The sequence below is a fragment of the Solanum stenotomum genome, chromosome 9 (assembly GCF_019186545.1).
Source record: "Solanum stenotomum isolate F172 chromosome 9, ASM1918654v1, whole genome shotgun sequence".
Lineage (NCBI taxonomy): Eukaryota > Viridiplantae > Streptophyta > Magnoliopsida > Solanales > Solanaceae > Solanum > Solanum stenotomum.
In genome coordinates, this window is record NC_064290.1 from 49,328,005 (window position 1) to 49,345,820 (window position 17,816).

A 17,816-nucleotide genomic window follows, 5' to 3' on the forward strand; every position below is an offset into this window, starting at 1 on the left:
CCAAGAGGGGTTCTGAACTTTCCCTCTTGGGGCGGCGTGCCTCTCAGTGAGCCAGCAGGTCCCCTATGAAGTTTTTGGTTTGGCGCTACGCGCCTCTCAGAGCGCCAGAAGCGCCAAGTTTTTCCATTCTTTCTCCACTTTCTCATACGTGTTCCTAGGTATTGTACATATGTTTTATAGTTGTTTTTGACACTCCAAGGTATGTCTAAACATCAAGAACTCGCCCATAACACGTGATCTAGCACCTTGAATCCATGATTCCAATTCAAGGAGAGTAAGTTTCCAAATCAAGGGAAGTTAAGAGTTGAGTCTAGAAGTTCAAGAAGGGAGTCAAAGCAAGTCTTTAAAGCTTTCCAAGAGTCTTTGTTGAATGTTTTAACTTCATTTTAAAGTTCAAGTTAAGTCAAGTTTCAAGTTAAGTCAAGTTGCAAGTTGAGTCAAGAGTTTAGAGTTGAGTTCATTTCTCAAAAGTTATTAGGGAACTATGTACTCCCAAAGAAGTTTCCAAATGTTTTTACATTTGAGTAAGAAAGGAACTATGATTCCAAAAGAGCCTTTGGGCCAGTTTTCAAGAAAAGGAACATTGTTTCCAAGTGAACCTTCGGGCAAAGTTTTGAGTAATTATCCCAAATAAAGAAAGATGTGTTTAAAACACTTATGAGCTAAGTATTTTTGGGAGTAGTCTTGAGCACCGAATTGGGGACACGAGTTCATATAAACTCAACTCTCCATAAGAACCATGCGCCAACATGGGAGTTAACGGGTCATACTTTTTAGATGAACCCGTAAGATTAAGCTAGTGGATCCACTTAGTAAAGTTAGCTTCATATATCACGGCAAGGTATAGGATGGTTCTTGGGCAACGTGAGGTAAAACGTTGTATCACCACTAGGGCTCATAGTGGTAATTGTCGGTTGAAAGAGTCTCCCACTAAAGTTATATTACTTTTATATAAGTAAATTTGAGTTGTTATTGTTTTATCTTTAACCAGCTAAGTTGTTTACACTATTTTGCAAGTTTTATATATTGCATGTGTCGTATTGCTTTATATATTGAGTTCAGTTATTCATGAGTTGAACAGAGCCAAGGTAAGAGCTCTTTTGTACTCCTTCCAAGTTTAAGTTGTGGTTTAGCTTTCCAGCTCACATACTCGTACATTCAATGAATTGATGTCAGTTGGCTTGCATCTTATTATGATGCAGACACAGGTACTCAAGGCCAGCAGCCGGTTCGCCGTTGATCCAATTGAGTACTTTCGAGTCAGTGGTGAGCCTCTTTGTGTTCCGGATGACTCGATTATGTTGTTCTTTTAGTTTTGTTTTATTAGGATGTTGCGGGGTCTGTCCCAACATCCATCTCAGTAGTATAGAGGCTTCGTAGACAGTCAGTCAGTTGGTTTGGAGTCTCTCATCTATGTATATATGTAAATATTCTATTTTGAGACTCGAGTTGCCTTTGTGGCCAGATTTTATTTCAGTCAGGTTGTTTTTAAAACCTTGCATTGCATTGAGTTTTCCACTGAGTTAAGAAAGCCAGGCCAAGGGTTCATTTTAGGGCCAGCAATGGTCTTCGAGTGCCAGTCACGTCCAGGGTGTAGGCCCGGGGCGTGACAAACTTGGTATCAGAGCAAGTTCAAGAGTCCTAGGGAGTCTATGAAGTTCTGTTTGTAGAGTCCTAGTTATCGATGTGAAGCGCGCCATATCTATAATTGGGAGGCTACAACATTTAGGAAGATTTCTCATTTCTTTCACACTCATCTCGTGCGTTAGAGTTGATCTCTAAAAAGTTTCTGTCTAATCCGTGCTTACGCATGTTTCAGATAGTCATGCCTCCACGAAGAGTTGGCAGAGGGCGTCTTCCTAGATGTTATGTTGATGAGAAAGAGTTACCACATGCCCCGGGAGTGCAACCACAAGGGAAAGTTTCTAATGCCGAGTTCAGATAGGCAATTAGAATTCTAAGTCAAGATCTAACTACTCAAATTGGTCAGCAAAGGGGAGTTCGACAGGAAGGAGCTGACACTTCTAGGATTCGTGAGTTCTTGAGGATGAATCCTCTGAGTTTCATGGGTTCTAGCACTACTGAGGATCCAGAAAATTTTATTGAGGAGTTGAAGAAGATTTTTGATGTGATGCATGTGGCAGATACTGAGCGGGTTAAACTAGCTGCGTATCAATTGAAAGATGTTGCTAGAACTTGGTTCGACCAATGGATAGGGGGCAGAGTCGAGTATGCACCACCTGCAAGTTGGGCCTGTTTTAAGGAAGCTTTCTTGGGGCATTTCTTTTCTCAAGAATTGAAAGAGGCCATGGTACGTGAGTTCCTCACACTTAAGCAAGAGTCTTTGAGTGTTAATGAGTATAGTCTGAAGTTCACACAACTCTCTCGTTATGCTTCAGAGATGGTTGCGGACATCAGGAGTAGAATGAGTTTGTTCATTGCGGGATTATCTCGATTGTCGAGTAAAGAAGGTAGGGCTGCAATGCTTATCGGGGACATGGACATATCAAGGTTGATGGTCTATGTGCAGTAAGTTGAGGAAGAAAAGCTGAGGGATAGAGAAGAGTTCAGAAATAAGAGAGCTAAGACCAGTACTGAGTCCGGGCAGCAGAAAGGTAATGCGAACCATCCATCCTTTCAACAAAGGCAAAGGGGACCTGTTCCATCATTTGCTAGTGCACCTGTACCCAGAAATAAGAGTGAATACACTGGACAAAGTTCGCACAATTTCACAGCTGGACCTGCACAGTCTCAGAACAGTGTGGCATAAGGAAGTAACCAGGTTCTTGCATGTCCTAGGTGTGGTAGAGTCCATCCAGGGAAGTGTCGTCAGGGCCAGATGGGTTGCTTTAAGTGTGGGCAAGAGGGTCACTTCATAAAGGAGTGCCCAAAGAACAAGCAAGTTAGTGGAAATCTGGGCAGTAGGGCCCAATCCTCTTCAGTTGTCCCACAAGACAGGACGTCCCCTAGAGGAGCTACTTCTAGTACCGATGGAGGAGCAAATCGCCTCTATGCTATTACTAGTTGCCACGAGCAAAAGAACTCTCCGAATGTTGTCACTAGTATGATCAAAGTCTTTGTTTTTGATGTGTATGCTTTGCTAGACCCAGGAGCAAGTTTATCTTTTGTAACTCCTTATGTTGCAAATAAATTTGATGTTCTTCCTGAAAGACTTTGTGAACCCTTCTGTGTTTCTACGCCAGTTGTGGAGCCTATTCTAGCAGAAAGAGTGTATCGTGATTGTCCCGTTTCCATCAATCACAAGAGCACCATGGTTGATTTGGTTGAGTTAGACATGGTAGATTTTGATGTCATTCTAGGTATGGATTGGCTTCATGCTTGTTATGCATCGATAGATTGTAGGACTCGAGCAGTTAAGTATCAGTTTCCGAATGAGTCAGTCATAGAATGGAATAGTAGTTCAGCAGTGCCTAAGGGTCGTTTTATTTCGTACCTTAAGGCGAGAAAGTTAATTTCAAAGGGTTGTATCTATCACTTAGTCCGAGTAAATGACTCTAGTGTTGAGATACCTCCTTTTCAGTCAGTTCTTATAGTAGAAGAGTTTCTAGAAGTGTTTCCTGATGATCTACCCGGAATTCCTCCTGAGAGAGAGATAGAGTTCGACATAGATCTTATTCCAGATACTTGTCCTATCTCTATTCCGCCATATAGAATGGCACCAACAAAGTTGAAAGAATTGAAGGAGCAGTTAAAAGATCTCCTAGAAAAGGGTTTCATTAGACCGAGTGTCTCACCTGGGGGTGCTCCGGTCTTGTTGGTGAGAAAGAAAGATGGTTCCCTTAGGATGTGTATAGATTACCGCCAGTTGAATAGGGTTACCATTAAGAATAAGTACCCTCTTCCGAGGATTGATGATCTTTTCGATCAGCTACAGGGTGCCACTTGTTTTTCAAAGATTGACCTCATGTCAGGCTATCACCAGTTAAGAGTAAGGGAATGTGATATTCCAAAGACAGCATTCAGAACCAGATATGGTCATTTTGAGTTTTTGGTCATGTCCTTTGGTTTGACCAATGCACTGGCAACTTTCATGGACCTTATGAATAGAGCCTTCAAACCTTATTTAGATGTGTTTGTTATCGTTTTCATTGATGACATACTAATATATTCAAGGAATGAAGAAGATCATGCTAGTCATCTCAGACTAGTCCTTCAGACTTTGAAAGATAAGGAGTTTTATGTCAAGTTCTCTAAATATGAGTTTTGGCTTAAGTTTGTGGCATTTCTAGGCCACATTGTGTCCGGTGAAGGAATTAAAGTTGATACTCGGAAAATTAAAGCAGTGCAGAATTGGCCTAGACCCACATCTCCTACAGAAATTAGGAGTTTCTTGGGATTAGCTGGCTATTATAAAAGATTTCTTGAAGGGTTCTCGTCTATTGCATCTCCTTTGATAAAGTTGACTCAGAAGACAGTGAAGTTTCAATGGTCTGAAGCTTATGAGAAAAGCTTTCAGGAATTGAAAAAGAGGTTGATTACAGCTCCAGTTTTGACTTTACCGAAAGGTACTCAAGGTTTTGTGGTGTATTATGATGCATCTAGAGTTGGTTTGGGTTGTGTCTTAATCTAAAATGGCAAGGTCATAGCTTATGCCTCCAGACAATTGAAAGTTCATGAGAAGAACTACCCAACCCATGACTTAGATTTAGCTGCTGTAGTTTTCGCTTTGAAGATATGGCGTCATTACTTGTATGGTGTGCATGTTGACATATTCATTGATCATAAGAGCCTTCAATATGTGATTACTCAGAAAGAGCTTAATCTCAGACAGAGGAGGTGGTTAGAATTACTTAAGGACTATGACCTGAGTATTCTTTATCACCCAGGTAAGGCTAATGTTGTTGCTGATTCTTTAAGCAGGTTGTCTATGGGTAGCACCGCCCATGTTAAAGAAGAGAAGAGAGAGTTAGCAAAAGATGTGCACAAATTGGCACGCCTGGGAGTCAGCCTTATAGACTCCGCTGAAGGGGGAATAGAAGTGACGAGCAGGGCCGAGTCATCACTAGTGTCAGAAGTGAAAGAGAAACAAGACCAAGATCCCATTTTTCTTGAGTTGAAGGCAAATGTTCAAAAGCAAAGAGTATTAGCTTTTGAACAAGGGAGAGATGGTGCTTTGAGATTTCAAGGAAGATTGTGTGTACCTATGATAGATAAACTCCAAGAGAGGGTGATGGATGAAGCTCACAGCTCTAGATATTCCATTCATCCAGGTGCCACGAAGATGTATCGTGACTTGAGAGAAGTTTATTGGTGGGATGGCATGAAGAAGGGCATTGCAGCGTTTGTTACTAAATGTCCAAATTGCCAACAAGTGAAGGTTGAACACCAAAGGCATGTTGGTTTAGCTCAGAAGATAGAACTTATGGAATGGAAGTGGGAGATGATCAATATGGATTTCATCACAGGATTGCCAAGGTCTCGCAGACAGCATGATTTTATTTGGGTGATTGTCGACAGAATGACAAAGTCAGCCCATTTTCTACCGGTAAAGACAACCAATTCAGCAGAAGATTATGCCAAGTTGTATATTCAATAGGTGGTGAGACTTCATGAAGTCCCAATCTCCATTATTTCAGATAGAGGTGCACAGTTCACTGCACAGATCTGGAAATCTTTTCAAAAAGGCTTGGGTTCCAAGGTGAATTTGAGTACTGCCTTTCATCCTCAAACTGATGGGCAAGCAAAGCGTACTATTCCGACTTTAGAAGATATGTTGAGGGCTTGTGTGATCGATTTCAAAGGTAATTGGGATGATCACCTACCTCTCATTGAGTTTGCCTACAACAATAGTTATCACTCCAGCATCCAAATGGCTCCATACGAAGTTCTTTATGGGAGACAATGTAGATCTCCTATTGGATGGTTTGAAGTTGGTGAAGCAGGGTTGATAGGACCAGATTTAGTTCACCAAGCTATGGAGAAGGTGAAAGTGATTCGAGGGAGATTGAAAACAGCACAGAGTCGCCAGAAATCCTACACTGATGTTAGGAGAAGGGCGTTAGAGTTTGAAATAGATGATTGGGTATATTTGAGAGTTTCACCCATGAAAGGGCTTATGAGGTTTGGTAAGAAGAGGAAACTTACACTACAAGAAAAACACTTATTTAAGACCAACATTTAGGGATGGGCTAATAATCTTCTCTCTAAAAGTATATCGATTGGGACAAGATTATATTTTGGTCCTTATTTGTATAGTCTATTGCGAAGGTATTAAATTTGGTCCCAAAATAATTTATAACTAGTCCCAAATGGTAATTGATGGTCTTTGAGCGGGAGATATTCCCCCCCCCCCCCAAACATAATACTAAAAAAATAAAATAAAAAAATTATTTTAACAAAATCATAGGCGGCAAAATTTTTACGTTGAAAGTGAAAAATAAAAGAAAAACAGCGTTCTGTCTTCTCAAAATTATAGCGCAGCTGGTCGCAAAGGTACCCTAGCTAGTTCTCTCTCCAGTTGAAATTCTCTACCCTAATCTCAACGTTGACACTTTATTTTTGTCGCAGCTCTGCCCTAAACTCAAAGCAAGTACCATCGTTTCTCTGTTGAAGGTAAAGTTTCATTGCAGCAGCAGACTTACAAGTTGGTTCTTCTTCCCATTGAGTTGCTTTGTTTTTTCCAAAAGTTTGTTTAATTACGTTTTTTCTTGTTGTATTGAAGTTGCTCTTCTTGTTTTTCGTCTTTTCAATGTTACTGATTTCTTAATATTGTCTTTTTTTTTGTACAATTTGTGTAGACATTAACAGCAGACTTACAGGTTGGTTCTTCTTCCCATTGAGTTGCTTTGTTTTTACTAGAAGTTTGTTTGATTACGTTTTTTCTTGTTGTATTGAAGTTGCTCTTCTTGTTTTTCGTCTTTTCAATGTTACTGATTTCTTAATCTTGCCTTTTTTTTTGTATAATCTGTGAAGACATTATTGGGTTGAGATTTCTAATAGATAATCTGATTTTCTGATTTCATAATTTATTAGCTTTATATAATCAGTGTTTCGATGCTTTGCGCGCCAAATAAGGACTTGTTCTGTTATTCCTATTGAAACTTTTACTTACATCTGAAAAGGTTTCGACTAAATTATTATTCTTGTTTTTTTATGAGGAACAAATGATGTTATAACGTGAAACGAAAGTGACAATACGGATGTTGATAATTCTAATGGAAAGTTAGGTAGAGTGAAAGCTCCGAGAAAGGAAAAAAATACTTGCTTCAAGTAATGACATATAAAATAAAAAAGACTATGGTTATGAATTACAAATTGTCTTTATCAATTTTGCATAGCTCGAGTACGGATTTCCCTTCCTTGTACTTCTGCGATGGCTCAACAGCTTGTTCATACTTCCAGCCCAATACCTCGTGGCAATCCACACATTATATGTAAACAATTTTGCATAGCTCGAGTACAAATTTCCCTTACTTGTACTTCTGCGATGGCTCAACAACTTGCTCATACTTCCAACCCAATATCTCGTTGCAATCCACACAGTATATGTCAGGAATTTTGCATAGCTCGAGTACAAATTTCCCTTCCTTGTACTTCTGCGATGGCTCAACAGCTTGTTCATACTTCCAGCCCAATATCTCGTTGCAATCCACACAGTATATGTTAGCAATTTTGCATAGCTCGAGTACAAATTTCCCTTCCTTGTACTTCCGCGATGGCTCAACAGCTTGTTCATACTTCCAACCCAATACCTCGTTGCAATCCACATAGTATATGTCAGCAACCGAGCAGTACACTCCTCCTCCAATTGCTTTTCAAGACTATGCATGGTATTGTTCATCTTTGATTCAACCATTTCAGTTATTCGCCTGTGTTGCTCCTTGAAAGATAATCTCTGCACTTGTTCCTTCAACTCATCAGCTACCCCTTGCTTTAAATCTCCAAGCAAAGAACTAACCTCCAACGAGTCATTACAGAGCTTCATCTTCTTTACTTCCTCAAATAATTCACTCGTATATGGTTTTCCACCAGTCGTTTGTACAACCAGATTCACATGGAAAAGAAGTTCCCTCTATTGTTCATCAGCTTTCTTCGTTGGATCTTAAGTTTTATTGTCGAAAAGCACTTGTGTATACCCACACATCTTAAGAACTTCCTTTAAATCCTCATGGCAGGAACAATCTAAGTGATGATTCAGAGAGTCATTATCTTCGAGCTTATCCCCTCTAGTGTAGACCACAATAATGTAATCACTAATTTTGGTCCCAAAGAGCTTCTTAAAGTAATGGATAGCAGCCTGTTCTTCTTTTGAAACGCTAGTTCGTACAAATAAAATAAAAAGAACAGTGTGGACACCATCATCGGCCAAATCAATGCATTTACCAATTTCATTTACAACTAATCCAGATTCAGCATTAAAATCAAATTCAGGGGTATTGATCACATCAAGAATCTGCCCATCTTCTAATCGAGTCCTCTGAATCTCACATGTTCTTGTAACACCACTAGAGCTAGACCTCAATTGGAATGCATTTCTACCAAGAATGCTATTGTCTGTGGGACTTTTTACTTCACCTATACACCCAATCATAAGTACTGTCTGAGTTTCATTTTCAATAAACTCTCAATCATCACTGACTGCACTTCCTCCCATCTTATCTTATCAGATTAAATTACCTTAAGCAACAAGTCACCTAGAGAGAGTGAGGCTCTTGTTATTCCTATTATTCATGTTCAAATTTATATAAATGTACTGTTTATCTTTAGTTACTGTGATTTACTTAGAAAATTAACGTGTTTTAGAGTTTGGACATAAAAACGTGTAGTCATATAAATAGTTACATATGCTGCTACTCAAAGGAAAAAGTAATATTGTTTAATTAGAATAATATATCGGTGTATGTTCATTAAGATAAGCGATTTCTAATTTTGTTAGTTTTTTCTTTATGCATTACTTTGAGACTGTGAGTTACTTATTTTGAAATATAAAATGATGCTAGTAATCTTTTATTTTTCATTGTGCCATTTGATTGCATATTTTTTCCAACAGATTGTGTTTCATTCATCTTTGGAACCCAAAAATGTTACAAGTGATTTGAACGAGCAATGTAATAAGTTTCCACATAAGAGAATTGATACTCCATATATCTCATATAATGTTAAGACACGTTACATGCAACATGAAGAATAATATCTATACAAGTAACATATTCCTCCAACAATTTAAAATATTAGTATTGAGGATAAAATTCAGCCTAGCAGGTCTTCTTCTTTGTGTTCTTACCGAGGGTACTTTCCATTTATCTATATTCAAAAGTCCCTTGATTTATTTAGGGAGTATGTTGAAGTTAGTGTATGTATGAACTTGGTTTCAATTATGTTCTAAAGAAGACAACCCACCATCCACTTTGTTAGTTTCATGGTGCATCTGATTGTAACAAGTTTTGTAGATCTTATTATATTTCTTATTCTTTATATTTTAAAAAAAATGTTGTATGTAATTTTCAAGGTTATGGCTCCTAGTAATCAATGGATGCAACTTGTTGACAATCGGCTCGATGAAACCTACTTAGTTGGTGTGCAAAAGTTTTTGGATTATGCTTTTCGAAAAACAGGAGAGGAATATGAAATACGATGTCCATGTGTCAAATGTTGCAATACAACTTTAGGGACTCATGAAATAGTTGAGACACATTTGATAGTGTATGGAATAATTTAGAATTATACTTTTTGGTATCACCATGGTGAACGTTTGGGTGAGCCATTGCCAGAATCTGAACATGAAGATGAAAATGGCGATGCAGTAGAAGAATGTGAGAGTGAGGATGAGGTAGAAGAATTGTTGAGAGATTTATATCCTAATCATGATGGAGGAACTACAAACACTGATTGTGATGATCTACTTGAGGAGGAACCAAATGTTGAAGCAAATTTTTTTTACAACTTATTAAAGGATTTCGAGCTGCCACTGTACAAAAATTCAAAAGCTTCAAAACTTTCCACTTTGATTAAATTGCTTCACATCAAAAGTATGGGTCGTTGGAGTAATGTGTCATTTACAATGTTATTGAAATTGTTGAAAGAAGAGTCGTTGCCTGATGAAGCCAATTCGCCAAACTCATATTATGAGGCAAAGAAGATAATTCGAGAACTCAGGATTTCTTATGACAAGATTGATGCTTGTACTAGTGATTGCATGTTATACTGGAAGGAGGATAGCCTACTTGATTCTTGCAAAGTTTGTGGGGCGTCCAGATGGAAATTACATACACATAGTGGCGAAACAAGGAATAAAAAAGGTAAAAAGATAGCTTCAAAGAGTTTACGCTATTTTCCTTTAAAGCCTAGACTTCAGAAGTTGTTTATGTGTACAAAGACATCTACTCTAATGACATGGCATAAGGATAAAAGAGTTGATGATGGGATAATGAGACACCCAGCTGATTCGATGGCATGGAAGTCATTTGATGAACTTCATCCTTCATTTGCAGCCGAGCCTCGTATGTTCGACTTGAACTTGCTAGTGATGGATTTCAGCCATTTCGGAATTCAAAAACCTCACATAGCATTTGGCCTGTGGTTCTTATACCTTATAATTTACCTTATTGGTTGTGTATGAAACAAGAAAATTTTATTTTGTCAATGCTTATTCCTGGTCCAACTGGTCCAGGAGATGCAATTGATACATATCTTCAGCCTTTAATAGAAGAGTTGAAGGAATTGTGGGATGTTGGTGTTGAGACTTATGATGCATCTGCTAAACAGAATTTTAAATTGCATGCTTCTTTGTTATGGACCATCAATGACTTTCCAGCATATGGAAATTTATCTGGATGGAGCACCAAATGAAAAATTGGCATGCCTATGTTGTAATAAAGACACTTCCTCAACTCGTTTGACTAATTGCAAGAAGCAATGCTTTATGGGTCATCGGTGTTACCTTTCTCATAATCACAAATGGAGGAATGAGAAGGAGTCGTTTGATGGTACAAATGACACAAGGCCCCCACCAAAGTGCATTTTGGTACAGAGATACTTAATCAAGTGGAAGATCTTGAAGGGCTACAGTTATCAAAGGATCCAAAGAAAAGGAAAAAGATCTCACATGAAAATCGAAAGGATAATTGGAACAAAAAAAAGTATCTTTTTTGAACTTCCATATTGAAAGTGTCTCTTGTTGCGACATAATTTGGATGCTATGCATATTGACATTATGGGGACAATCATGAATGTAAAAGGAAAGACTAAGGACACAATTAAAACTCGGCTAGACTTGCAAGAAATGAACATTAGGCCGGAATCCAAAAAGGGGAAAAAATTGAAGTTCCAACTGCTTGTTACACATTGTCTCATGAAAATAAGAACAAATTATGCCTTTTCTTAAAAAATATAAAGGTTCCTGATGGATTTTCATCTAATATTTCTCAATGTGTGAACCTAAAAAATCACAAGATATCTGGGTTGAAAAGTCATGATTGTCATGTTCTTCTACAACATCTACTCCCACTTGCACTTCGTGGTATGTTGTCAAAAGAAGTATGTGAACCTTTTATTGAGTTATCTTTTTTTTAGTGTGCTTGGATCAAAGGAGTTGAACATAGATAACTTGGAACAGATTGAAGCGCAAATTCCCATAACACTTTGCAAGTTAGAAAAGGTCTTTCCTCCTTCATTTTTTGATGTCATGGTTCACTTACCTATTCATTTAGCTACTGAAGCTAAGATTGCTGGACCAATCCATTATCGATGGATGTACCCCGTGGAACGATGGTTATATTTTTTGAAATCTCTCATTGGTAATAGAGCATGTCCTGAAAGTTGTATTGCAGAAGGCTACATTGCACATGAATGTATGACCTTATGTTCAAGGTATCTACATAGAATTGAACAAAATTCAATCGGCCTGAACGAAATTATGATGGGCATCCAAAGCGATCTACTGGATGTTTATCTGTGTTTTGTCAACCTGGAAAAACTCTGGGAGCTAAATCTCCATTTGAGCATGAAGCAGATGAGTTAGAACAAGTACATATATACATACTAAAGAATTGTGATGAAGTCTTGCCATATCTCGAGTATGGATATTTATTTCATATCAACTTATTACTATTATTGTTTTCTTTAGGATAATATTTTTTTTATACGAGATTTATAGTCTACTTAAATTTGTAGAGAGTTTGCACAAACTCATGAGAATGCTCGACACTTGTCTGATGTAGAATGGAACCATCAATTTATTGAATGGTTTAAGGATAGGGTGAGTAATAAATAAATATCAAATTTGATATTTTAATATTTTAATAGTAATTCTAAAGTATTCGACATAATCTTCATTATAGGTCGCACAATTGCATAAAGGAGATGATAGTCGTATCATGGAAGATCTACTCTCACTTTCACGCGGTCCTACCCAATATTCGATGTGTTCTAATGGTTATATTGTTAATGGAAATAGATTTCATGTAGAAGAATATGATAAAAAGTTAAGGACTCAAAATTGTGGTGTTGTTGTAGTGGGTGAGAATGATAAAGATAGTGACAGCCTTGATTACTATAGAGTTTTAACAGATGTGATTGAGTTGCAATTTGTCATGGATAGGAGAGTGATTTTATTTTGATGTAATTGGTTTGATGTGTATGATGAAATAAGAGGAGTTAAAAAAGATAAGTATGATTTTGTGAGTGTTAATCCTGGTAGATTTTTGAAAACAAATGAGCCATTTATTTTAGCGGACCAAGCATCTCAAGTGTTTTATGCTAATGATAACTCCAACAAAGGTTGGCAAGTAGTGAGGAAGACTCAACCTCGTGATTCCTTTGATATTGTGGAATAAATAGATAATGATACTATAGAGTTAGGAAGTCCTTCACAAAAGAAACGAAAAAGAACTAATGAGGTGAAGTGTGTTTTTATGAATTAATATATTTGTTGTTACATGTTATGGTGGCACGATTTCTTGATTACTACATTGTCACACATTTTTTCTTATTATGTTTTACTTTTGGCTCTTTTTACAGGATCAAGATAAAATCAATGAAGCTTGAAAATGAGGTTGATTCATCTATATTGAAGAGTACTATCAGATATACATTCCTCGCACCTGGTGCTATTGGAAAAGGATTGGGACGAGGGCAAGGTCTTAAATCTTTGGGTGAAAAAGGACATATGACAACTAAGAGACTGATTTCTGATAAATCTACTGATCTGGTTGAACATTATATCAAAGAAATTGAAACAAGTAAGATAAATCAACTAGTATAGATAAATCAAATTAAAGGTTTTTGTTTTCAACTTATCTGGTTGTTCTTTGTGTTCCACATTCAAGAACTTAAAGGGTATGCAACCGTTATGTGAGCTTAAATGCAGATTGTTAAACCGAGATGCTAAATGAAGCATACTTGTAACGTTTATCTTCCCCTTGGCAAGTCGACAGTGAAAAGCAAGCACCTCAGTCCTAGAGGAGAGAAACAAAATAATATTAACTTTGTGCCTAGTTAAAGAAAAAAATGAAAAATGAGGGAGTACTTTTATTGTTATCTTAAAATCATTAGAGCTGCATCTATTGTAGTTTTATCATGATTGTCTGTTTAAATTCTCTTGCTTGTTAAATTGTGATTCAAATGCATGACAGCAACAGCAAGTCTCAGAGATTTATTTTATTACATGGCTGAAACCAACTGCTAATGTATTGATAATATGGTTTTTCCAGGTTCTATAGGAAAGGGTCGAGGACAAGGGCTCAAGAACTCTACTGTGTACACTAGTCAAGGAATGGAAACGATGCATAAGAAATCCTTAGCTCTCGAGAAAGAGAACATGCAAATTAATACTCCAACTCTTGCATCCACTCATCAAGTTAAGCAATACACTCAAAAAGTTGAAAAAAGTAAGTTTGTTTCAGGTACTTGTGTGTACTAGTGTTGCATCCTATTCTTAAAAAAAAAATTACTCCAAGTGCTACAGGAAAGAAACTAGAGGAAAGACATGGATCATTGAACTCCTCTTTAGGGGTTTCTGAATATGATGTGAGAGCATTGAACAAGAATACTCTATATGCTAATCAAAAAATGCAAACTCCTAAAAGAACAAGAATGAATTTTACCACGTCTTCTAGTCAAGAAATGCAAACAATAGATAGATTAGTTCTTCAGAAAGATGATATGCAAACCAATGGTACATTGCCTCCATCTACTGATCAAGTTATGAAACACTCTCAATTAGTTGAAAAAGGTATGATATTTTGAACTCGTATGCTATTAACATAAAAAACTGAATTTTACTGCTATAGTATTACCAAATTATGCAATTGTAGGTTCATCTAATCCTAGAAAGGAAAAACGAGTACGAGGGAGCAACAAGTGCAAAGAAGTTGCTTCACTTGAAAATGGACAAAAGCTGAAAGTAACCTTTTACAATAATCAAACGGTTGGAACAAACAACAATCTATTTTCGAGGCATTTGGGAAAGATTGTTCATGATCGTAATATTTGCCCATTGGGGTATCATCTTGGAATGATATTAAGCAAGAAAAATTGGATCACATGTGGGTTGCCGTTGAGGTAATAAATGTACATCTTATTTAAATCTTTCATTTATTGAATAGATGATCTTGTATTTCCACAGAATTTGAGACTTACAAAGGACATTAGATTTTATTAAAGAACATTGAATCAGAGAGAACTCTCTGTTATTTAAATAATTCTTCTATTTAAGTCAAGTTCAAAATATGTTATTTCAGCTGAATTCTATGTTGTTTCATGGAACTTCTATCCTTGTTGACCAAATCTGTGTCACATGATCCTGCACTATAGATTGTCACATAATAGGTGATGAACCATGAATCATGTAAGAGAAAAAAGGACTGTTTTTTATTAAAACTTAAATGAAATGTCTTTACCCTTCTCTACATAACCCACCAGTTGATCTTAGCTAAAAAGGCGAGGAAAGTACTTCATAACCTTACAGAGTTCACATCCTAATAAACTTAGGATTGTAGAAGAACTATAGCTCAGGAGACTTCCCTGTCTGTTATTCTTGTTTACTATAGAAGCTTTGCTTATTCTACTAGAAATAGAGCTTTTTTTCATCTTGTTGTCCTTTCTTGTTACTTCTCTGTTTGTAATAACTCAATTCATGTTTCGATTATTATAGAATAAATTTGAAAGTGTTGACATGAATGATCATCGTGATCATGTCTTGGGATGGATGAATGAACTATGGAACAAATGGAGAGGATACCTGCATGTTAAATATGTGAAGGATAAGCCAATTCAACAGTCTCTTAAGGATATACCAAAGGGAGTAGACAAAAAAGAATGGGAATGGTTAGTAAAGGAACATTTTTGTTCTGAAAGTTTTCAGGTATGCTTCTGAAAAGAACATGAGATCTTAGATGTTTTAATAATTTTATTATAATTATTTTTATTAAGCTTATTATTTCACAAATACAAGCAAGAAGCGGCAGCAACAAACCGAGCTAAGTTGAAGATGCTTCATCATATTGGTAGCAAGCCTATTCGAGAGATTATTTATCAACAGGTATTATCATAAAAATACTTTTCTAAATGAAATACTTACAAGGTATATATTATTTGACATGTTTGACTTTGATGTAAAGGGCGGGAAAGATGGCAATCCACCAAATTTGGCGACTATTTTCTTTGAGACTCGTAAGAAAGATAACAAGCTTGTTGAACCTGAAGCAATTGAGAAACATGTACGTTTGGTAAATTGAATATGTTATTTACCTTAAATTGGTATGTGTTATGAAAGAAAATTTTCTTTGATATACTTGTAGGCTCAGCTCGAAGAAATGGTTCAAGCTGATCCATCGATACATAGCATAGAGATCGTTGAGAAATGTTGTGGACCTCAAAATCGTAGCCATGAATTTGGATTTGGGGGTGGAGTAAAGGTGAAAGATTTGAAAGGTGGAACTTCTTCAAAGGCTGAATTATTGTCCGCACTACGATCAACTCAAGAGGATAATAAATACTTGAATGAAGAGAACAAATCCTTGAACAAGCGCTTGTCTACCTTAGAAGATGAGATGAAATAAATAAGGAAAATTCAAGAGTTATTCGCTGCTCAACAATCACATGTTCCACCTGCGACATCGCCCATTTCAACTGATCAATGACCAATATTTTCTGTTGACCAAGTAAGTAAAAATACACTTCTCTGTTGGAGATTGTAGAACTGGATGTAGTGAGATCTCTGTCCTTTTTACGATTGAAAATTATCTTTCAAATTGTTGTCTGGAGGCCCAAGGGTTGATCAACTACATGCTCACTGTTCAGCTCCAAAGCTAACTGTAGATTTTTTTGATTTTTAATCTTAGTAAGTAAGCTAGTAGACTCGCTTATATGATTGATCCCCAGCTGCTTGTTTTCGACAAGTTCTTCATTTGGGTAGGTATTTTCAATTTTTTCCTCAGAGATGTTAGAAAAATAGCTATTTTCAGCTTGGTACCACTGTAATTCAGCTGATTATTGTTGCTTTCTGTTGCTTTCTGCCTCAGTATGTCCATTAGGTTGCCACTGGTTTTCTGACTCAGGAGTTTGTTGTTTTTCTATTTCCTCTTCCTTGTCGTGGTCATGTTTATTTTGTCTCTGTTTCTTTTTTTTTTTACTCTAGAGATAGCCGGTTTGAACATGACCTGAGAGGTTAATGAAAACTAAAACATCTTAACATTGTTGGATTACAATCTACATCTTCATATTTCCGGGCAAGTTTAGCATGTTCCAACAAACTGTAAAAGGTTAATAAATAAGACGATCTATTTTGTAAAAAAATTTGAGAACTTGATGCTTCATTCTGACAGCACACAAACAAAATTTGTATGAGCATTATCCACTCACATGCTCAAGTTCCAAGATAATATTACAATGTAAGATCATGAATTAAGGAGAGAATATGGAAGGGACTTGTCAACAGTAAGTAACAAGACATGTATAAGCTTAGAGAATATGTTGCAATCAAACATTCTTCCTCCTGATCTTTCCATTGCCATGATTCTTCTTCTTAGCTATTTTAAGCTTCTTTTTCATCTTCTTTCCAAGAGGTTTTAAAGATTTTGAACTTTGATTACCATCAGCCATCTCCACATCCATTTTAGTATCGTCGTACGTAAGAAATAAAGGCAGATGTATCCATGGTTACAGGCTAAAGGGAGACATAACAATAAACTTAGGAGCAGCAAGGTCAACTTCTTGGGCAGCAAATTTAGCAGTTTCCTTCTTAAGAACAGTGAGTTGACTTAGGAACAGCAAGATCATGAACTCTGATTTTTTTAGCTCTGGTTGCTCTGTTCAGCTTTCCCCTCATTTATATTGATAGATTTGTTCTTTTTATCCTCCTTTTCAGCCTCATTGATCACCCAGATATGGTCGAACCTGGCAGGACTCTCACATGAGAAGTAGCACGCACTGATGGAGACCAGTATGGTGGCTCCATAGGGCGGAGCGTGTAGTTAACTCTCTAAGAAACGACTGTTGTAGATTAACGTATAGAATACGTAAGGAGAGAAAAGTGTAGGAGGGAGAATTTTCTAAACCATAACTAATATTAGTATAAAAACTAATAAAAATTAATCAGTTCATTAGTTGCTATTGTCTACCAAATTCCATTTAGTTTTTTTTTTTTACTTGTAATAGAACACCTTTTCCCAGATATAATTTGATTTGTTGGGGTAAAAACCTTGGAGCTTAAGTACAACCAGCTCAACTGTTTCTAGGGGGGGAAATGAACTTGGAGAGGCAAATCACATCTTTATATGAGATTATTGTTGGACCAAATCTTTTGAGAAAGGTTCTAAACCTTCACACAAGCAAGCGCGAGAGAAGGAGAGCACAAT

At 36.9% G+C, this 17,816-nt stretch overlaps 1 pseudogene; it reads right to left on the reverse strand.

Moving 5' to 3' along the window:
• Positions 1 to 2,637: 2,637 nt before the first annotated feature.
• Positions 2,638 to 8,614, reverse strand: LOC125877624 (immune-associated nucleotide-binding protein 9-like; annotated as a pseudogene).
• Between the last annotated feature and the right edge of the window lie 9,202 nt (positions 8,615 to 17,816).